Source organism: Cebus imitator, unplaced genomic scaffold (genome assembly GCF_001604975.1).
Source record: "Cebus imitator isolate Cc_AM_T3 unplaced genomic scaffold, Cebus_imitator-1.0 Scaffold621, whole genome shotgun sequence".
Classification (NCBI taxonomy): Eukaryota; Metazoa; Chordata; class Mammalia; order Primates; family Cebidae; genus Cebus; species Cebus imitator.
In genome coordinates, this window is record NW_016107936.1 from 720831 (window position 1) to 728515 (window position 7685).

At 44.3% G+C, this 7685-nt stretch overlaps 1 pseudogene across 1 annotated transcript; it reads left to right on the forward strand.

Annotated features, from left to right (window-relative positions):
- Nucleotides 1–975: 975 nt before the first annotated feature.
- LOC108295117 lies at nt 976–1525 on the forward strand (annotated as a pseudogene). The gene has a single exon (XR_001821285.2). The product of XR_001821285.2 is annotated as a 39S ribosomal protein L42, mitochondrial-like (transcript).
- The last annotated feature ends 6160 nt before the right edge of the window (nt 1526–7685 follow it).

A 7685-nucleotide genomic window follows, 5' to 3' on the forward strand; every position in this document is an offset into this window, starting at 1 on the left:
ATGGGGGTGGTTTTGAGATGAAGCTGTACCACCTCAGATCATCAGGCATTACATCCTCATAAAGAGCGGGCAGCCTAGATCGCTCCCATGCGCAGTCCACAGTAGGGTTCACGATGAGAATCTAATGCTGCCACTGATTTGAGAGGAGGCAGAGCTCGGGTGGCAATACTCACTCCTCACCATTCACCTCCTGCTGTGTGGCCAGTTCCTAACAGACCACAGACCGGTATTGATCTGCAGCCCAGGGACTGGGGATCCTTGAGATTAGATGAGGTCATATTGATATGGCTCCGATGAGTGGAGGAACACAAGGGTTCTTGGTCCTCGTGCCGGTTTAGATAAAATGACAGGGACACAAATGGAGTGGTTTTAAGGAGCAGAGAGCTTAATAGGCAAGAAAGGAGAAGGCAGAAGGAAGAAGCTCCCCGCTTCTTCCTTCAGAGACAGCGGCAGGGGTGGGGGGTGGGTGTCTCCAAAGCTCAAAGAGGAGACCCCAAGTGGGTCGGAAACCAGCCAGGTATATAGAGGCTGGAGGAGGCGGTGTCTGATTTGCATAGGGCTCAGAGAATTGGTTAGACCAGGCGTGTCATTCATGCAGCCGGATAAAAAGCTGGCCCTCCCACCCTAGCCTTTTAATATGCAAATGTAGGGCACCATGAGGTTCTATACACCCCGTCAGGATATGTGGGGGCGGCCATGTTGCCAGGCACATGTTGGGGGGCAAGGGCAAGAAGAGGGTGGGAATCGCCATGTTTGGGTGGACCGTTTTTAATGGCCTGCATTTGCATATCAAAGGTTGCCTGCCTGGCTCTGAGAGCCAGGACTTTATAAGAAACATTTCCGGAAACAAGATGGTGAGCTCGTGGTGAGAAGCTGTGAAGCAAGAGTAGAAATTAGTATGCCTAGAAGCAGATTTTAAAGGCAGTTTTTCTTCAGAACATCTTTTTTCATACCACTTGATAAGCATCTTGAAACACTACGGCTGTAGCTGCAGTAAAATGGGTGATGTCAAAGAAAACTATCTTGAAACATTTATTTCCAATCCCAAATGGAGTTTTATATTGTGTTTGTCATAAATCTACATATTCTCCTCTACCAGATGACTATAATTGTAAAGTAGAACTTGCCCTGACTTCTGATGGCAGGACAATAGTATGCTATCAACCTTCTGTGGACATTTCATATGAACCACAAAACCTATCCCGCGGCCAGATCCTGTGCATAATAATGAAGAAACACATGATCAAATCCTGAAAACCAGATTGGAAGAAAAAGTTGAACCCCTTGAGCAAGGACCTATGGTAGAACAACTTAGCAAAATGTTCTTTACTACTAAGTACCACTGGTATCCTTATGGACGGTATCACAGATGTCGTAAGAATCCGAATCCTCCAAAAGACAGTTGATGCTGAGGTTCCTGGGAGAATCAAAGAGAAATGTGCCTCATTTGCAATTTGAAAAAATGCCGTCTGGTGTATTCACTAATATGTAGTAAAGTAATAATAATAAAATATCTTTTCATATATTAAAAAAAAAAAAAAGAAAGAAACATTTCCGCAGCAGCTTTAAAAACGAAAACTTCCCAAGGATCCATTTTCTTCTCTGCCTAAAATAATTTCTTAATAACTCCTACCACAACATGAGTTAGAGTTGACCCTAAACCCAATGATGGGTGTCTTTGGAAGAAGAGCACAGGACACACAGAAACAGACACATATAAAGAAGAAGGCCACATGACCATACTGGCAGAGATCGGTGTGACCGGGCAATAAGCCAAGGAACACCTGGAGCCACCAGAACTGGATAAGGCAAAGGAAGATTCTTTTCTAGAGCCATCAGAGGGACTGCAGACCTGTTAACACCTTGGTTTTGCACATCTGCCCTCTAGAACTCTGGGAAAATAAATTTATGTTATTTTAAGCAACCCAATTTGTGGTAATTTGTTATGGCAGCCCTACAAGAATACTGTAATAAGGGTTAGTTCAATAAATAGTGGTACTGGCCGGGTGCGGTGGCTCACACCCATAATCCCAGCACTTTGAGAGGCTGAGGTGGATGGATCACTTGAGGGCAGGAGTTCGAGACCAGCCTGGCCACTGTGGCGAAACACTGTCTCTACTAAAAATACAAAAATTAGCTGGGCATGGTGGCCCACGCCTGTAGTCCCAGCTACTCTGGGGGCTGAGGCAGAAGAATCGCTTGAACCCAGAAGGTAGAGGTTGCAGTGAGCTGAGATTGTGCCACTGCACTCCAGCCTGGATGACAGAAGTGAGATGCTGTCTCAAAAAATAAATGGTGCATACATATGGCTAAAGATGGAAGTGAAACCCTCCCATCTATTCCCTTTCTGTTTTTTGAGACAGAGTCTTGCTCTTCACTCAGGCTGGAGTGCAGTGGTGCAATATAGTCTCACCTCCGCCTTCTGGGGTCCAGAGATTCTCCTGCCTCAGCCTCCCCTGTAGTTGGAATTACAAGCCCACACCCCCACACCCGGCTAATTTTTGTATTTTTAATAAAGAGGGGATTTCACCATGTTGACCAGACTGGTCTCAAACTCCTAACCTCAGGTAATCCGCCTGCCTCAGCCTTCCAAAGTGCTCGGATCACAGGCATTAGCCACCAAGCTCAGCCTATTCCCTTTTGTGTTTTGGTTTCTGAACCATGTGAATATAATTTCTTTCACAAAAATAAAGTAAAATTTAAGGGCCGGGTGTGGTGGCTCAAGCTTGTAATCCTAGCACTTTGGCAGGTGCAGGCAGGAGTACTGCTTAAACCCAGGAGTTTGATACCAGTCTGGGTAACATCGAAAAACTGCATCTCTACAAAAAATACAAAAACCAGCCAGGCATGGTGGCATGTGCCTGTAGTCTCTGCTGCTCAGGCAGCTGAAGAGGGACGATTGCTTGAGCCTGGGAGGCTGAGGTTGCAGTGAGTGGTGATTGTGCCACTGCATTCCAACTTGGGGGACAGAGTGAGACCTTGTCTCAAAAATAAATAAGTGAATATGGCCAGGTGCAGTGGCTCATGCCTGTAATCCCAGCACTTTGGGAGGCTGAGATGGGCGGATCACCTTAGGTCAAGAGTTCGAGACCAGCCTGGCCATCGTGGTGAAACCCTATCTCTACTAAAAAGACAAAAATTAGCCTGGCGTGGTGACGTGTGCCTGTAGTCCCAGCTACTTGGGATGCTGAGGCAAGAGAATTACTTCAACCTGGGAGGCGGAAGTTGCAGTGAGCCAAGATGGCACCACTGCACTCCAGCCTGGGCAACAGAGCAAGACTCCATTAAAAAAAAAAAGTAAAAAAACAAAAGGACATTCCATGTTCACTCTAAAACCAAGTTACCAAAACCACTTTTCATCCTGCTGAACCGGTTAGACTTGGCTCCCCTTGGTACAATTGAACTTGAGTTTTCACTTGAAACCAATTCAGAGTTTTTATTCTCATACCAAAGGAGCTTCACTAGAAAACAAATGTAACTTTCAATTCCACTTAAAGTTAATGGAGATGTCACACGATCACTATAGATGTAGATACTTGTTCCTTGCCAACAGTAATAAAAAGATCACTTCTAAAATTAATGTGATCCTGTGGCTGGGTGCAGTCGGTGGCTCACGCCTAAAACACTTTAGGAGGCTGAGGTGGGTGGATCGCTTGAGAGCAGGAGTTTGAGACCAGCCTGGCCAACATGGTGAAACCCTGTCTCTACTAAAAATACAAAAATTTGTCGGGCACAGTAGCGTGCAGTCCCAGCTATATGGGAGGCTGAGGCAGGAGAACTGCTTGAATCCAGGAGGTGGAGGTTGCAGTGAGCCAAAGTTGAGCCATTGTACTCCAGCCTGGGCAACACAGTAAGAGCCATTCTAAAAAAAAAAAAAAAGAGAAAATAAGAAAACCAAGCATGCCCTAACAAGCCTGGGTACTTAGCATACATTTTGTTGACTCAAGATGCATGGAAGTCTCAGTGATAGTTTACTCATACTGTACTTAATATGCAAAATTAGAATAATCAAGTAAGAACTGTGATTGGATGCCATTTTTAAATCCTAAAATGAATGCCATGGTGGGGTTGAAAGAGTGCTGGCCTTGAACTCAGAAAAGCTAGGTTCATTTCTGGGTTTTTCCCATTTCTAGAGTCCTTAATTAAAATACCCAGTTTGGCCAGGTACGATGGCTCACGCCTGTAATCCTAGCATTTTGAGAGGCCGAGGCGGATGGATCACCTGAGGTCGGGAGTTCCAGACCAGCTTGACCAACATGGAGAAACCCCATCTCTACTAAAAATACAAAATTAGCCAGGCGTGGTGGCACATGCCTGTAATCCCAACTACTTGGGAGGCTGAGTCAGGAGAATTTCTTGAACCTGGGAGGCGGAGGTTGTGGTGAGCTGATATCACGCCATTGCACTCCAGCCTGGGCAACAAGAGTGAAACTCCATCATAAAAAAAAAATAAAAAAATAAAAATAAAAAAATAAAAAACCAGTTTATAAGTGGGGATAACGATATCTGCCTGACCTGATAACAAGGGCTTATGAGTACAAAACGAAATAAAGAGAAAGCCATTCATGGACTTTGCCTCTCAGTGCCCAGGAAAAGTCTTGTGCATGGAGGAGGTCATTAGTGATAAGGACCACAGGTGCAGTTGCAATCCCTATCTTCTTTGGCAAAGAAAAAGCACAGACCCAGCCTGGCCAACAGGGCGAAACCCTGTCTCTACTAAAAAAATACAAAAATTACCTGGGCATGGCGGTGTGCGCCTGTAGTCCCAGCTACTCAGGAGGCCGAGGCAGCAGAATTGCTTGAAGCTGGGAGGTGGAGGTTGCAGTGAGCCAAGATTGCGCTATTGCACTCCAGCCTGGACAATAGAGCAAGACTCCATCTCCAAAAACAAAAGAAAAAAAAAAAAGGATAGACCTGCGCCAAAACAAGCAGCTTCTAACTCAAGTCATACACCAAGTCAGTGCCTTGTTAGCACACCGTCCTGCTGCTGGCACCGTCCTGGTCTTGCCGGTAACAGGCTGGGAGTCCTCATCTACTGCCCCAAACTTTCAGTAGTTTCCTCTTCAGTTTATCGAGTTCAATGTTCAGGATAATCCTCCCCTTTGCCCCTGCACCTTCTAGTGCAGAAACTCCATCTCAGAATGGCTTAACCAATGTAGAGGTGTATTATCTCACAGAAGAAGAAATTCAGAGAACGTGTGGCTTCGTGTTAATACATGGCTGGAAGATGATGTCTGTTAGCTCTACCACCTTTGGCTTGGTTTTTTGTTTGTTTGTTTTTGAGATGGAGTCTCACTCTGTAGCCCAGACTGGAGTGCAATGGTGCAATCTTGGCTCACTGCAACCTCCGCCTCCCGGGTTCAAGTGATTCTCCTGCCTCAGCCTCCCATGTAGCTGGGATTACAGGCATGTGCCACCAGGTCTGGCTAATTTTGTATTTTTAGCAGAGATGGGGTTTTACCATGTTAGTTAGGCTGGTTTTGAACTCCCGACCTCATATGATCCACCCGCCTTGGCCTCCCAAAGTGCTGGGGCGTGATGCACTGCATCCGGCCTTGCTTCTTTTATTCAGTCTTTCATTAAGTCTGCGATGATTGCTCTAGATATCCAGGAGAAGTAAGACCAATTCTTCTTTTTGTGTTTCTTTTTTTTTTTGAGACAGAGTCTTGCTCTGTCACCCACGCTGGAGTGCAGTGACAGGATCTCGACTCACTGCAGCCTCTGTCTCCTGGGCTCAAGTGTTCCTCCTGCCTCAGCTTCCTGAGTAGCTGGGACTACGGGTGCTTGCCACCATGCCCAGCTAATTTTTGCATGTTTTAGTGGACACAGGTTTCCTCCATGTTGGCCAGGCTGGTCTTGAACTCCTGGCCTCAGGTGATTTGCCCGCCTCAGCCTCCCAAAGTGCTGGGATTACAGGCATGAACCACCATCCTTGTGTCCTAGGGTTTCCACAAACTCCCTCTGCACACCTGTACACCGAGCCGCTGGCTGTGACTTGTCATATATACATATATATATATACATATATTTGTTTGTTTGTTTGTTTGTTTTGAGAAGGGGTCTCACTCTGTCACCCAGGCTGGAGTGCAGTGGCATGATCTTGGTTCACTGCAGCCTCTCCCTCCCAGGTTTAAGCAATTCTTCCACCTCTGCCTCCTGAGTCGCTGGGATTACAGGGGCACACCATCACGCCTGGCTAATTTTTTTTTTTTTTGAGACATCTCATGCTGTTGCCCAGGCTGGAGTACAATGGCTTGATCTCAGCTCACTGCAATGTCTGCCTCTTACATTCAAGTGATTCTTTTGCCTCAGCCCCCTGAGTAGCTGGGATTACAGGTGACTGCCACCATGCTCAGCTAATTTTTTGTGTTTTTAGTAGAGATGGGGTTTCTCCATGTTGATCAGGCTGATCTCGAACTCTCAACCTCAGGTGATCTGCCTGCCTCAGCCTCCCAAAGTGCTGGGATTACAGGCATGAGCCACCGCGCCTGGCGTCTTCACTTAACTTTTAAAAAAGACATCACATTATGTAGAGAAGTAATCATAACATTGCATTTTTGGGCTTATGGGATGTATAAATGTAATACATATAATAATACAAAAAAGAGGGAAGAGAATTGAGCTTTATTAAAGCAAAATTTCTATGTTTTATCTGAATTAAATTAGTGTTAAGCTGAATTATATTTAGATAAGATGCACAATGTTATCAAAATATTAAATTGTACTTAAATATATAGCTTTGTCAATTATACTTCAAGCTGAAAAAATAATTTTGAGATGGCTCCTATAATTAAAAATATATATATTAGAATCCATACAGCAATGACTAAGAAAATAAATTTTTAGGCTGGGCACGGTGGCTCACGCCTATAATCCTAGCACTTTGGGAGGCTGAGGTGAGTGGATCACCTGAGGTCAGGAGTTCAAGACCAGCCTGGCCATCATGGTGAAACCCCATCTAAAAAAAAAAAAAAAAAAGAAAATAAAATTTTAAGTAGTTTAAAAAAAGAATTTAAATGGTGTACTAAAACGTATTTAACACAGAAGCAGTGAAAGAAGGGCAGAGAAACAAAAATAGGAGACATATTGAAAACAAATAGCAGACTGGGTACGGTGGCTCACACTTGCAATGCTAGTGCTTTGGGAGCTGAGGTGGGTAGATTGCGTGAGCTCAGGAATTCAAGTCCAGGTTGGGCAACATAATGAGACACCATCTCTACAAAAAAAATAAAAATAAAAATTAGTCGGGTGTAGTGGTGTTTACTTGTAGTCCTAGTTACTTGGGAGGCTGAGATGGGAGGGTCTCTTGAGCCCAGGAGTTCGAGGCTGCAGTGAGCTATGATCACATCACTGCACTTTAGTCTAGGCTATAGAATGAGATCCTGTCTGTAAAATTTAAAAAAATAAATAAATAAATAAATAAAAGTAAATGAAGCAAGAACAAAAGAAAACAAATAGCAAAATGGTAAATGTAAATCCAAACATACCATTAAATCACTAAATGTGAATAATCTAAACATTCCAATAAAAAACCAGATATCTGGATTGGATAAAAAAAGCAAAATCTAACTATAGGCAGTCTGCAATAAAAGTCATAAGAAACCCTCAGTGGTTATCAGTGGAAATGGGCTGCTTATCCATGTACTTTTCGTCACATGAGAAAAAGAATGGAGTGTAGTAGTGTG